The sequence below is a fragment of the Ovis aries genome, chromosome 12 (assembly GCF_016772045.2).
Source record: "Ovis aries strain OAR_USU_Benz2616 breed Rambouillet chromosome 12, ARS-UI_Ramb_v3.0, whole genome shotgun sequence".
In the NCBI taxonomy this organism is placed as follows: domain Eukaryota; kingdom Metazoa; phylum Chordata; class Mammalia; order Artiodactyla; family Bovidae; genus Ovis; species Ovis aries.
The window spans coordinates 34,445,939-34,462,204 of NC_056065.1; positions in this window are offsets into that span (position 1 = coordinate 34,445,939).

Consider the following 16,266-nt stretch of genomic DNA (forward strand, 5'->3'; position numbering starts at 1 on the left):
AAAGAGCCTGGTCTAAAGTGTTGATGCTGCAAATGTTTTCTTAATAGCAAGTGATGGGTCAATTGATAAAATCATAGAGCTATGGTTTTAAATTGAAGAGTTCTTATGATTCAAATGGGAATGTCTTTAAAATACAGATTACCAGGGACCACTCTTACATTCTGGGTCAGTGAATATACAAAGAGCAATTGTAGTTGATTGCTGCGTGGGTGGTGGCTTATCATGCAAATGACATTAAAGCAAATATCTTATGATAAGGTAGTAGGGATTTAGTCTATCTTCTGGTGGATAGTTTAGAGAGTTGTAGTGAAGGCATTAAAGTTTTGTACACTTTCTCACCTAACAATTATATTGCCAGAATTTATCCTAATGAAGTAATCATGGATGTGCGTAAATATATAGCTAATAAATTATAATACCCATGGCTAACACTTGTTAAATATGTACCCTATGCCAGGTACTGTTATAACTGCTATATGCATATTCATTAACTCTATCTTCATCCCAATTCTGCAAGCTAGCTAGATAATATACTATTACCCCATTTTATAAAGAAATTAATGCACCAGGAGATTGATTTTCCAAGGTCACATAAAAATTGGAGGATATGGAACCTGAACCTAGGCCCCCCGTGTTGTGCTATCTCTTCTCATAGCACTGTTAGAAGAGTGAAAAATTGCAAATAATCCAGAGACCCAGAGTGTGACATCTGAGGGAGCACATGTTCCAGAAACGAACATACCTCTGAGCAAATCATTCAGGTCCCAGCCTCTGGAAACACATTTTATCTTCTCCTGACCCCGCAAAAGATGAGGAGAACAAATCTGGTCCTACTTCACAGCCCTGCTGAGGTCAGTCTTCACCAAAAGGGAAAGCCTTTTATTGGCCATGATTGCATCCACATCTCTTTATGTTGTTCAGTTGCTAAGTCGTGCCTGACTCTTTGCAACCCCTTGTACTGCAGCACGCCAAGCTTCCCTCTCCTGGAGACGGTTCTCCTGGAGCTTGCTCAAACTCATGTCCATTGAGTCAGTGATGCCATCCAATCATCTCATCCTCTGTTGCCCCCTTTCCCTCCTGCCCTCAATCTTTCCCAGCATCAGGGTCTTTTCCAATGAGTTGGCTCTTCGCATCAGGTGGCCCAAAGCATTGGAGCTTCAGCATCAGTCCTTTCAAGGAATATTCAGGATTGATTTCCTTAGGATTTCCATTAGGATCTCTTTATGGCTCAGTGTTACTTCTTGTTATGGTCCAGTCCTGAGCTCCCACCATGTGCACTCAGAGCATCCTCTCACAAGCAGCAAACTCTCCTATACCTTCAACATCTTTCCAATATTTTCTGTACCTACTTACTTTCCCTTAACCCTTGGTGCCCTCAAGGACCTGATTTCTCAACTCCAGGCAGGAGCTAGGTTTTTTTTTTTTTTTTTTTTTATGGTGAGCTGATGTTTCAATAACGGCCCATGAGAGAAAATGAAATAGAGTTTATCACTCACAGCCCTGGAGGAAGGACATGGCACACCTCAAGGGGTCACACAGGGAGGCTAAGGCAGAGTGCAGCAGAGAGGGTCAGGACCTGAGACACATTACAATCCATGGGTTGAGGGCTTTGGGGTTGGTGGACTAAAGTCGGATATTCAGTTCAGTTAAGTTCGGTTGTTCAGTCCAGTTCGGTTGTTCAGTCGTGTCCAACTCTTTGCGACCCCATGGACTGCAGCACGCCAGGCCTCCCTGTCCATCCTGTCCAGCATCAGTCCTTCCAATGAATAGTCAGCACTGATCTCCTTTAGAATGGACTGGTTGGATCTCCTTGCTGTCCATGGGACTCTCAAGAGTCTTCTCCAACACCACAGTTCAAAAGCATCAATTCTTCGGTGCTCAGCTTTCTTTATAGTCCAACTCTCACATCCAAACATGACCACTGGAGAAACCATAGCTTTGACTAGACAGACCTTTGTTGGCAAAGTAATGTCTCTGCTTTTACAAAAACTGTCTAGGTTGGTCATAACTTTCCTTCCAAGGAGTAAGCATCTTTTAATTTCACGGCTGCAATCTCCATCTGCAGTGATTTTGGAGCCCCCAAAATAAAGTCTGACACTGTTTCCACTGTTTTCGCATCTATTTCCCATGAAGTGATGGGACCAGATGCCATGATCTTCGTTTTCTGAATGTTGAGTTTTAAGCCAACTTTTTCATTCTCCTCTTTCATTTTTATCAAGAGGCTCTTTAGTTCTTCCCTTTTATTCAAGCCAAAATATAGCAGGGTTTTGTCAAGTTCCACAGGGATATTTAGTGGCCAAATAGGGGAAATGACTTGGTTCTCAAGCTTGTTATTCGGTCACTCAGTGTCCAACTCTGCAACCTTATGGACTACAGCATGCCAGGCTTCCCTGTCCTTCACCAACTCCTGGAGTTTGCTCAAACTCATGTTTATTCTGTCAGTGATACCACCCAACCATCTCATCCTCTGTTGTCCCCTTCTCCTCCCGCCTTCAATCTTTCCCAACATCAGGGTCTTTTCCAATGAGTCAGTTCTTTGCATCAGGAGGCCAAAGTATTGGAGCTTCAACTTCAGCATCAGTCCTTCCCGTGAAAATTCAGGATTGATTTCCTTTAGGATTGACTGGTTTGATCTCCTTGCAGTCCATGGGACTCTCAAGAGTCTTCTCCAACACCACAGTCCAAAGACATCCGTTCTTCAGCGCTCAGCCTTCTTTGTGGGCCTACTCTCACATCCATACATGACTACCGGCAAAACCATAGTTTTGACTAGATGGATCTTTATTGGAAAAGTAATGTCTCTGCCTTTTAAAATGCTACCTAGGTTTGTCATAGCTTTTCTTCCAAGGAGCAAGCATTAATAGACTTGTATTTAAGCTCCTGAGTTCCACCCACTCCTGTGCCTTTGCTAACTTTCTACCACTTAAAGCAATTTGGCACCCAGCTACTCAATTACTCAATAATAATACCTTCTATATGACCATTTTACTAACTACGTTTGTATTCTCATTTAATACTTACACAAATACACACAATAAGACAGCATTTTGGTACAATTATTCCTATGTTACTGGTGAGCAGATGGAGGTTCAGAAATGTTGATTAATTTTCCCAGAGACATGGTAGTTATGTACACAAATTGGAATTGAACTCAAGACTTTGGCCTCAAAAGCATTCCTCTATCGTAGAATTTATCAAATTGTTTCATAATCATTTATCCCCCTGTTTATAATTCATCTTTGTTTTTCCATTGTCGAGCACAGTGCCTGGCATATTATGTGTGCATGATGTATGTCTGTTGGTCAGTGCTGTAAATAGTGCATAATCATCAAGCTATATCACAAAGAACTTTACTGGACTCAAACTAATACGTGGAGTTAACATTTGAATGCCTCTTTTCATGTCCATGCTTTTGTGTGCACTATATCCTTGAAATTTCCTTTTCAACTTGATAAACTCCCTCCATATGGTCCACATCAAAAAATAAATCTTTAAAAAAAAAGAATGAGAAGAAAATTATACCATCCTCTAATTTTTAAAATGCTTTTCTTTGGTAATAATTTTTTATTTCAACTTACTTGTATTCAGGTAGGAAAGTAATAAATTCATTTCAACTTGATAAATTTGCTCCAAATATTGGTTTCTCTTAAAATCTTCCCCAGCAAAGAGTTAAGTACTTCCTTTATTGCATTCTCCAGGTCCCCAAACACAGCTCAGTTTTAGTACCTATCACATGTTTATAATTATTTGTTTACATGTCTGTCTTCTCACGTGTCTGTGAGATCTTTGTCATATCTGCAGGCAGAGGGAATAGCAATATGAAAGCAGCTGACTTTCGTTTTGGTTAGGGTTTGGCTTTGAGAATTTCTGATGCATTTTAAAATTTTTATTGAAATATAGTTGATTTATAATGTGCTAATTTCAAGTTTACAACAAAGTGATTCATTATACATATATAATATGTATTTTTTCAGCTTCTTTTCTCTTATAGGTTATTATAAAATGTTGAATATAGTTCCCTGTGCTATACAGTAGGTCCCTGTTTGTTATCTATTTTACATATAGTAGTGTATATATGTTAATCCCAAACTCCTAATTTATCCTTCCCCACCTTTTCCTGTGAGTAACCATAAGTTAGTTTCCTATATCTGTGAGTTTATTTCTGTATACTTTCATTTGTATCATTACATTTTAGATTCTACATGTAAGTAATATCATATGATATTTGTCTTTGGGTCCTCCCTAGTAGCTCAGCTGGTAAAGAATCTGCCTGCAATGCAGGTGACCTGGTTCGATTTCTGGGCAGGGAAGATCCCCTGGAGAAGGGATAGTCTACCCGCTCTAGTATTCTTGGGCTTCCCTGATAGCTCAGCTGGTAAACAATCAGCCTGTAATGTAGGATACCTGGGTTTGATCCCTGGGTGGGGAAGATCGCCTGGAGAAGGGAATGGATACCCACTTCAGTATTCTGGCCTGGAGAATTCCATGGACAGGGGAGTCTGGTGGGCTACAGAGGAGTCATGGGGTCTCAGAGTTGGAAACGACTGTGCAACTCAGCAGAGCATAGGCCTATTTCACTTAGTGGATGGGAGAGGAATAGATACATACCTATGGCTGAGTGCTTTTGCTGTTCACCTGAAGCTATCACAGCATTGTTTGTTAATCAGCTGTGGACCAATAATAAAAAGTTTAAAAACAATTTAGAGGAAAAGCAGAAGGGAAACATGAGTCTAAGTAGTTGATCATTTATGTGTGTGTTTTTATGTATACATGTCTAAGAATAAATACACAAATTAGATACAAATGTGTATATGGAATTACTAACATTTATGAATCATTGGATATATTTAAAGAGGAAAGTAATCTATTTTCCAACGTTTATGTTACCGAATCCAAGCTCATATTGCTCACTGAACAATAGGCCAATAAGTCAAAGATGAGTTATTGGGGCAAGGAAAAGAACCATCTTACCTGAATTTGAATTCATGCCTCTTTTATACTGAAAGAAGAGGCAGTAAAGTCAAACACTTACTGGTTCCAGTCAGCCTCCAGAAGAGATATGTTCATTTCTTCTTTCCTACAGTCTTTCACAGGTAGGCCTGGTCAGGATGTTTCTGGAGCTAAACAAAGTTATATTAGTTTAATGTTTAGTTATTCTAGCTTAAAATCCATTACCTGGGAGTCAGTGTTCCCAGAGGTAGGTCATTATGTATAGTTGAAGCTTACAGGTAACATCCTTTTAGTGATTAACTTGTAATAGAGTACAAGGTTTCTTCCCTAGTACAGTCATATTTACATTACTCAGCTCTTTAAACATGTGGCAAAAAATTTAAATATATATCTTTTAAAATATGGGAGTATATATAGTTTTTCAAAATTCTATTAGGAAAAATACTAGAAAAAAAATTGAAGATCCCTACTGTCGACCATGGACAGCCATAAAAGGCATGGTCAGACTTGTACCAGCCTGGTAATGACTATTATTTCTACCTCTCCACATATCTGGAGTCTAAGAGGTTCTTAGAAGAACTCAAAGAGGATTGCTTTACCTTCATAGAAGTTCTCCTTTCAGTCAGAAATGCGCACCCTGATACTTTGTTAACACTGAGCTCATCTTTTAAGATCCAGCTTATCTTCCATTGCCTCATGAAGCCATTGGGATTTAATTTTTCTGGCTTCCAATCCAATTCCAATGTTCACTCAGTCGTGTCCGACTCTTTTGCGACCCCATGGACTTTAGCCTACAAGGCTCCTCTGTCCATGGAATTTTCTAAGCATGAGTACTGGACTGGGTTGCCATTTCCTTCTCCAGGGGATCTTCCCGAGCCAGGGATCAAACCCAGATTGCCCACATTGCAGGCAGACACTTTACTGTCTTGGCCGCCAGGGAAGCCCACTGGTTTATTGTTGCACAGTAAACTTATGATTACATATCACCTTACATTGCCCACCTTACACTTATGAGTTGGTCTTGGCTTTATAAGAGTATTGTAATCTCCTTGAGGGACCACGTGTCTCTGGTTTCTCCTACAAGACATACTCAGCAGACTGTTGTTGTTCAGTTGCTAAGTCATTTCTGACTCGTTGTGACCCCATTGACTGTAGCCCACCAGGCTCCTCTGTCCCTGAGATTTCCCAGGCAAGAATACTGGAGTGGTTTGCCGGCTCCTTCTCCAGGGGATCTTCCCCACCCAGGGATTAAACTGCATCTCCTGCATTGGCTTGGGGATTCTTTACCACTGAGCCCACTCAGCAGACTAACAGGCACTTAATATGTACGTGATCAATTCACATCTTTACAGGGTAAGCAGAGTCATCACACTTCCCGCATGGATGTTGTGGGGTAATAGAAGTTGCCCCACAGTACAACAGGTTGTGTAACAACAAAATCATGAGTTTTGAAGTCAGCCAGTCCAGTCCTGAGTTGTCAAAACTATCTTCACCATCTCTTACCCATTTTGAGCCGCAGACTGCTTTTCTCAGCAACAACAAAAAAAAAGGGTAGAGGACATCTTCCATAGAATGATTGCCTTGGGGCTTGTTTCATAATAGATGCCCAGTTTGCAATAGTCACCTTCCCCTCTCCTGTCCATAGTCAAAGGAAATAGAGGTTTAGGCTTAACATCAGTTAAGTTTTAATACAGTCCATGCATTTTCATCCTCCCAGGATGTGTTCTGGGAATCAACTAGAGTATAACAAGCAATTAGGACTCAGGATTGAAATCCATTAGTAAATAAAGTATTAAGGTGGGGGAAAGGCTGATATATGTATTTTGCAAGAAAGGGATGTAGTTTAGTTCTGTTTAAATGAGCCAGGCTGGAAGACTAAATCTGTGTGACTAGGCCCGCTGCTTATATACACCCATGCTATTGGGAGGACCTAAGCAATGTAAGGTTTGCTGTCTCTAGGTCTCTACTAACTAGTCATGGAACAGAATAATAGTAATTTAATTCAGGACTTGAAGCCCAGTGTGCTTTCTAAGACACAGGTATAGTCAAATTTTATTATATTAAGTTTATGTAATATTTAAAAAATCTTGGGACTTCCCTTGTGGATGCAGGGGATATAGGCTCGATCCCTGGTTGGGGAATTGGGATTCCCACATGCTGTGGGGCAACTAAACCTGTGCACTCTGGAGCCCGAACGTTTCACCTAGAAAGAAGCCTGACATTGCAAGGACGAGCCCTCTGGCTGCAACTATGACCCAGTGCAGACAAATAATACATAAAGAAAAAATTTTTCGTTGACCGAAATAATAAGAAGGGAAAATGTAGTCAATTCCTGCATTCTGACATCACAAAGCTGGGCTCCCTGTTTCAGCTCTGAGCACAACGAGGCTTTAGTGACATGTGCACCTTTCCCTTATGACTTCTCTCATCTCACCTCACCTTATTCTCTGTCTCTGAGTTATCTCGTCTTTTCATAGCACTTCACTAGTTTACCTGTTTTACTTTCTGGGTTGTTTTTATCTCTTCTCTTTTACCCTCTGGACTGTGATGAGTTCCACAAAATGCTTGCTTCACTCACCACTTTATGCTGAGTTTCTAGCACAATGATTGACACATGTACTTAAGGAATAAATGAGTGAATATATGAAAGTTAAAATTATACTAATTTATTGTTTTAACCATAAGAGCACATTTATTGGTCGGTAAAGTGCACTGAGATTTGTTAACCTACAACATAATTATTTGCACTAAACTTCTTTGCCAGTAAAGGATTAAATCTTGCTGAAATTGAAGGTCAAGCTATGCTTTAACATCAAGTATTAATACATAATTAAACACCATTATACTTAATAAGAAAGTTTGTAAATTAAATAAAAACAACAGTATTTTATCAGAGTCAGTTTATTGTGTCACTATTTTTAGATTTTCTTCTATGAATATACTCAAAGAAGATAATATCAGTCTTTCAGAAATAAATGTAAAAGGTGAAAATAGATGACTAGCTCAAAGATAGCATATCTAATTGGACGTTATTTGGCCTCCAGAATTTCCTATTATATTTAAATTTAAATCCATCCTTTACTATTATTATCACTATTTTCTGAATTATTTCCTTCTACCATATTCCAAAACTTGATCTTTCAGTTACTTATGTATTTACTAAATACTCACTCATTTATTCAGTGAGTGTTTATTGACTAGCACATGTATCAGACCCTGGGAGTTATACTGTCCTTGCAACAAAATATTTATCATGGTATAACCTAGTCTCCACACTCCTACCGGTTATCATGACACCAGTTTTATCTTCATTCTCCATCAGAATCACTTTTCCTAGAACCACTCTTTTTTTTTTTTTTTTTTACTTTAAATGATTTAAAGCATTTATTTTTTTTTAAGATTATTTATTTTTGACTGTGCTGGGTCTTCATTACTGCACAGCACTTCTCTAGTTTGGGCAACTGGGGGCTACTTTCTAGCTGCCATGAACAGGCTTCTCATTGTGATGGCTTCTCTGTTGTGGAGCCCTGGCTTTAGAGTGCTTGGGCTTCAGTAGTTGTGTCTCCTGTGCTCTAGAGCACGGATTCAATAATTGTGGTGCACTGGCTTAGTTGTTTTTCGGCATATGGGATCATCACAGATCAGAAATCGAACCTGTGTCTCCCTCATTGGCAGGCGGATTCTTTACCACTGAGTCCCCAGGGAAACCCTCCTAGAACTACTCTTGATCCATGCATTCAACAAATGTTTATGCTGCTGTGTTCTAGGGATCTCACAATTTAATTTTCTCCCTCATATTGAAAGGGTTAGCAGTCAGGTAGGAAGGTCCCCAAGTGGCAGGAGGAAACAAATGACAAGCCAAGCAGCTGACTACCCTACTCCACCTCACCCCACCCCACTCCATTCCTTTAGCCACAGGAGGCTCCTTTTGATCCAATGTTGTTGTGCTAAGATGATAACCTCCTTAAAGTAACTTTTTTCCCAAACCTTGAGCTGCTCACTTCAGTTCAGTTCAGTTCAGTTCAATCGCTCAGTTGTGTCTGACTCTTTGCGACCCCATGAATCACAGCACTCTGGGCCTCCCTGTCCATCACCAACTTCCGGAGTTTACCCAAATTCATGTGCATCATGTCGGTGATGCCATCCAGCCATCTCATCCTCTGTCGTCCCCTTCTTCTCCTGCCCCCAATCCCTCCCAGTATCAGGGTCTTTTCCAATGAGTCAACTCTTCGCATGAGGTGGCCAAAGTATTGGAGTTTCAGCCTCAGCACCAGTCCTTCCAAAGAACACCCAGGACTGGTCTCCTTTAGGATGGACTGGTTGGATCTCCTTGCAGTCCAAGGGACTCTCAAGAGTCTTCTCCAATACCACAGTTCAAAAGCATCAATTCTTCGGCGCTCAACTTTCTTCACAGTCCAACATGACTACTGGAAAAACCATAGCCTTGACCAGATGGACCTTTGTGGGCAAAGTAATATCTCTGCTTTTTAATGTGCTCTCTAGGTTGGTCATAATTTTCCTTCCAAGGAGTAAGTGTCTTTTAATTTTATGGCTGCAATCACCATCTGCAGTGATTTTGGAGCCCCCCAAAATAAAGTCTGACACTGTTTCCACTGTTTCCCCATCTATTACCCATGAAGTGATGGGGCAGAATGCTATGATCTTAGTTTTCTGAATGTTGAGCTTTAAGCCAACTTTTTCACTCTCCTCTTTCACTTTCATCAAGAAGCTTTTTAGTTCCTCTTTACTTTCTTCCATAAGGGTGGTGTCATCTGCATATCTGAGGTTATTGATATTTCTCCTGCCAATCTTGATTCCAGCTTGTGCTTCTTCCAGCCCAGCATTTCTCATGATGTACTATGCATATAAGTTAAATAAGCATGGTGACAATATACAGCCTTGACGTACTCCTTTTCCTATTTGGAACCAGTCTCTTGTTCCATGTCCAGTTCTAACTGTTGCTTCCTGACCTGCATACAGGTTTCTCAAGAGGCAGGTCAGGTGGTCTGGTATTCCCATCTCTTTCAGAATTTTCCACAGTTTGTTGTGATCCACACAGTCAAAGGCTTTGGCATAGTCAATAAAGCAGAAATAGATGTTTTTCTGGAACTCTCTTGCTTTTTCCATGATCCAGCGGATGTTGGCAATTTGATCTCTGGTTCCTCTGCCTTTTCTAAAACCAGCTTGAACATCTGGAAGTTTATGGTTCACGTACTGCTGAGGCCTGGCTTGGAGAATTTTGAGGATTACTTTACTAGTGTGTGAGATGAGTGCAATGGTGCGGTAGTTTGAGCATTCTTTGGCATTGCCTTTCTTTGGGATTGGAATGAAAATTGACCTTTTGCAGTCCTGTGGCCACTGCTGAGTTTTCCAAATTTGCTGGCATATTGAGTACAGCACTTTCACAGCATTATTTTTGAGGTTTTGAAACAGCTCAACTGGAATTCCATCACCTCCACTATCTTTGTTCATAGTTATGCTTTGTAAGGCCCACTTGACTTCACATTCCAGTATGCCTGGCTCCATTATGATTATCTTGGTCATGAAGATCTGTTTTGTACAATTCTTCTGTGTATTCTTGCCACCTCTTCTTAATATTTTCTGCTTCTGTTAGGTCCATACCATTCCTGTCCTTTATCGAGCCCATCTTTGCATGATATGTTCCCTTGGTATCTCTAATTTTCTTAAAGAGATCTCTAGTCATTCCCATTCTGTTGTTTTCCTCTATTTCTTTGCATTGATTGCTGAGGAAGGCTTTCTTATCTCTCCTTGCTGTTCTTTGGAACTCTGCATTCAAATGGGAATATCTTTCCTTTTCTCTTTGCCTTTCGCTTCTCTTCTTTTCACAGCTATTTGTAAGGCCTCCTCAGACAGCCATTTTGTTTTTCTGGCATTTCTTTTCCATGGGGATGGTCTTGATCCCTGTCTCCTCTACAATGTCACAAACCTCCGCTAATTGCCAAAAAAATACATCTCACTCAAGAAAATGTTTTTCTTAAACTATGTTAATGAAACTATGTATCTTGCTTGGAGATCTGTTTTCCTTCAAGGCATGACAATTGTTTTATGGATTCAATATATCTTGCCCAGAGACAACTCTTCCCCAGTCATTGCCCCTTGTGCAGATATGTATGTTGGGGGAGAGAAACCCAGGTGCAACTCTCTCAGCCTTGAGGTGTTTCTTTTATCTGTGATCAACAGCTTGCTAACAAGTATAAGATGCCTTGCTAAAAACTGGCAAGGGAGTGTCTTTTCTGTCCCCTTCTGATGTCTATGTCAGAAGCTTTCTTTCTCTTTTAGACTTTAATAAAACTTTGCTACATAAAATCTCCATGTAACCAAGCTTCCTATCTGGCTCCAGATGGAAATCCTCTTCTCTGGAGGCCAAGAATCCCGGTGTCATCCATGGGTCATAGCCGCAACGTCTCACTATCTACCATATATTTTGTAGTAGATTTTTGTCTTCATTAACCACTCTCTTTACTCATCAGGCAGGTCAGAAACCTCCAAGTAATTCTGACTCAACTCTCCTCTCTCTTCACATTCAAGAAGGTGGAGGATTCTGATGATATTAATTGCTAAATGTCTCTGGAATACAGACTTCACTGTTCATGCCTATAAAAATATCCTAATTCAGGCTCCATCATATCTTGCCTGGACTATTGCAAAAGCCTGCTAGATGGTTTCCATGCATTGAACTGTGTTTCTGATTCTACACAGCTGCTTCAATGACTGTTTTTTTTTCAGAGGAAAAAGACAGAGGAAGAAAAAGAGAAGCTAGCTATTGTCACTTCTATACTTAAAAAGCATGACAATGTAATGGATTTATAATTTACTATTTTAAGCAGGAAAAGGTCAAAAAGAAAAAAAAAAAAAAGGAACAAACAACCAAATGAAAACTTCAGCAAGAAATTAACAGCCTTGCTTAGTAAGACCCTATCTGCTCCTTGTGACGTTATTTTTCTTTTCTAGTTATTCTCTGAGCCCCGGTATCTTGGAATCCTCTTTTCATTGTTAGACCATTTTCTGTCGTTTATTGCCTCCATGTTCCAGGACATAATTCTTCATTCTTCCTGGAATGCACTTCTCTTGCCTTATTTACAAGTGCCTTTTTCTGTGATTCCTACGGTATATTGTATCAAAATTGTAACCTTTACTTCCTGTATGGTTTTTACAACTGCTTAACTCATCTGCCTCCCCTCTAAAAATCTAGATTTCTGAGTTTCCATCATCGTTGAGTTGCCAGTGTTGGCTCAGTACCCAGCACACAGTAGGTACTCAAAAGGAGCTTAATGCATGAATAAATCACTCTCTCAGGAGGTGCAGAGAAATAAAAGAATAATATTGTTAAAGCCTAATTGTTGCAAAATAGAGGCATAGAGGAAGACACAGTCTCGCAGACTTCCATCCCTTGTCAGAAGTCATGCACGTGAAAGCTCAGAGGCTGTCAGTGCTAGTAGGTAGGTTGACACAGCTCCTGCACGATTTTACCATCCCTTTGGGCAGTTCACACCTGCGGAACCTACTTTGACATCATATCTGTAGCTGAGTCAGACAGTTGAGAGAAGTCAAAACCAAGAGATGACTGTTTCAGTGACTCTTCCTGAACCACTCCAGAGTTTCTCTTTGGAGTTTTTCTCTCTCAGAAAATTTAACACAACAGCTGCACCATTATGCCAGAGCTGATTTTAGAGCTTTTATTTTTGTCCTGCTATAATTCACATGGGCTTCCCTGGTAGCTCAGCGGTAAAGAATCTGCCTACCAATGCAGGAGACTCGAGTTCAATCCCTGGGTTGGAAAGACATCCTGGAGAAGGAAATGGCAACCCACTCCAGCATTCTTGCCTGGGAAGTCCCATGGACAGAGGAGGCTGTTGGGCTATAGTTCATAGGGTTTCAAAAGAGTCAGATATGACTTGGTGACTAAAGAATGCATGCCATCTTCCACTCCACACTTTCTGAGTAAATGTATCTCCAGTTGAATTTCCTGAGGACTGTGAGGCATAATTTCCTCTTAAGATATTTTGGGTTTTGGAGCACTTTGTTGGTTCCAGATGCTCTGTAAGGTATTGTGGTGATGAACGTATCACTCCTGGTCAGTCTTCCCAACTCCCCTATACCCCCACCATGCCCTGCTATGCTGTCCCACTTTCTCTCCTTGAAGGGATTGTTTCCATCATCACCCTAACCAGGCTGGCATATGAGTGTTATATTTGCATGATCCATGCCAGAGTGATCAATTTTCCCCAGGCCTGGAGGACCATTCCTTGCATCTGACTGTCCTCAATAGTGTGGTCAGGATCATCTCTCCTGGGCTGGAACAACCACATCCTGGACATGCATGGACCAGGCTGCATTGGGGACTGGCCATCCAAGGACATCCGCCACTCCTCCTTTGTGTTTGTTTCTTGGCTGCCTGATGGTGTCACTGCTCATTGTTACGGCCATATTCTGTTTTCCATTCAAAATGTGAGCCGAAGACTATGAACACCCCTCCCTCAAACTGTCCTCAGTAGAAATTTTCCCTCAGAAGAGAATCACTCTTCCCCCACAGCTGGTGCAGCTCTCGGGGACTTCCTGTTTGATAAATTTTGCACGATGAATCACTGTCTTAAAAATAATCAATGAGGAATTTACTCTCTCTACGTCACTCTCTAAACCAGAAAAAGGAAGGAAAAGTGTTCTTGATGGGCACAGTCAACAAACCCCAAAACCCTACATTCTCAAGCTCTCGTAAAGGGGATTTCGCACTTCCCATAAGTTTATTCACCGAATCTGCACTAGAGAATGGTACAGATATTTTACCTGGAAATCACTTTTTGAGTCATAAAAGACAAGAACTGACAATGGCAGGTTTCTTGTTAAGTGCTAACAAGAAGGAAGTCTAAAGTAACAGACCGGGGCCATGCTTCATATTCCAGTTTCTAACTTCAGTCACGTATGTTTTCCTTACTCATTGCTTTTTCCTACTTTTTTCTCTTCTCTCATCAAAATTCTCTAGTCTCCCGCTCAACCTGCCAAACCCCTCTAACTTTCACCTCTTTAAAATCACTAGTCACTTGTATTATTTTAAATCATGACCCATTATTCTCAACTTCATGTTCCAACATTTTTCATGCACATTCATTCTGAAAACAAAATCAAATCCGTTGTTCAATCCAACTATGTGTTTTCTCCATGACTGTAGTCAATAAGATAAGCTGGAGAAAAACAACATTGGATTCCCAGCATCTGTACTCAGTGAGCAGTGAGACTTTCTGTTACTGTCTAGTAATCTTTGGATCTCTGGATGATCCAGTCTGTGTGTTTTGTGTGTGTGTGCGTGTGTATGTTAAGTCACTTCAGTGGTGTCTAACTCTTGGTGACCCCATGAACTGTAGCCCCCCTGGCTCTTCTGTCTGAGGGATTTCCCAGGGATTGAACCCAAACCTCTATGTTTCCTGCATTAGCTGGCAAATTCTTTACCACTAGCACAACCTGGGAAGCCCAATCTACTCTCTACTTAGTTGCTATTGCTATCACAAATCATCAGTTCTCAACTTACTCTCTTGTCCTACTATGCCCCACCTCATTTTTATGAAACAATCATGCTTCTTATTTGTTGGGCAAAATAAAGTAATTATCAAGAAATTCCTCAACTCCTTGACTCCATGTTCAAACTCATTCTTAGACCTCACTCTTTAGTTGCAGGGTAATGGGAGGGATCTCTCGGGACCAATCTGATTCTATATTCTTGTTTTCTTCCCCACCCCCATTCTCTGCCTCAGGGACCTCTCTCAAGGAATAATTTTCTCTTTTACTTAGATCCTCAATTTCTCCCTTACTATGGGCTCAGTATCTCTAGCATGGTGGTGGTGGTTTAGTCACTAAGTGGTGTCTGACTCTTGTGACCCCATGCCAGGCTCCTCTGTCCATGGGATTCTCCAGGCAAGAATACTGGAGTGGGTTGCCATTTCCTTCTCCAAACTCTAGCATATAAGCATGCAAATTTAATTCAAAATATATTCTCAACTCCCTCTAGCTTATCACTTTATTTTTCTCCTCATCACTGTTAACTAAAAGAAAATTGATGCCACATCATCACTCGATAAGCATTTATTTGACCAATATTTATCAAACATCTAAAATGTACCAATTGCTTGCTGTTATGGGCTGAATATTTGTGCCCCTCATGTATTCAATGTGATGGTGTACGAGATGGGGCCTTTGGCAGGTAAATAGGGACATATGAGAATGGGGTCATGAGGGTGGGGTCCTCGTGATGGTTCAGTGCCCTTATAAGAAGACAAAGAGAAACCACTCTCATTCTCCCTCTCAACTGACAGGAGAATGTAGAGGGAATGTGGCTATCTACAAGCCAAAAAAAGAGGCCTCAGAATGAAAACCTTACTGGCAGCTTGATCTTAGACTTCCCAGTCTCCAAGTCTGTGAGAAATGAGTTTCTATTGTTTAAGCCACTCAGTAGTAATGTGTTATGGAAGCCCAAGCGAAGACAATTACTAATCACTGAGGATACGTAGTGAATAAGGTTGAGCCACAGCCTCAGAAAGTCTACCATTTAGCAAATTCACATATTTGTTCCTCAACCCATTGCCAATTGGCGATTCCTTCTTCTACCACACTCTCACAGAAACAGGACTCATTAAGGTCATTGATGGTCTCCCACATGTTAGAGCCAGTGGACAATTTTCAGGTTTTTTTTTTTCCTGGCATCTGTGGCATTGAGACTTGTGACATTGTTGACAACTCCCACTTAATTGTGAGTTTCTGCTCTCGGTGTTTCTAGGACGCCTTTCTATGTTATTTTTGTTACTGACTCTCTGGCCCCACCTTCTTGTCTCATTCAAGGGCTTCTTTTCCTTGGGCCTCTTTATTCTCACTTTCTTTTAAATCCATTCACTTTATACTGCTACCAGATTAATTGTTCTCAAGTGCAAATTTTCTTGCATCACTACCCAGAATAAGTCCTTTAAGGGTTCCATTGCCTTAACAATTAAAAATAAGGCCCCTGAGCTGACTCTCAGGCCCTGCATAGCCATCTCGTTTTTCACACACCAGTCTCATCCAGTCTCATTTTTTCCACACACCGTCCCTTTAGCCACCTCAGGCTCCAGGCAACTGTAGTATTTCTTGTCCTCAGAAATTGACATGTTATTTTACTTCTTTGTCTTAGCCCATTTCCTTTCCTTGGAACATTTTGTCTCTCCTGCTTTTCTAAACTCCTCCTCACCTCAGAAGGCCTGAGATCAGGATCTACTTGCTATTACCTACCTCTGGATTGGTTCTCTCTTGTATATTCCCATAGCCCTCACCAGT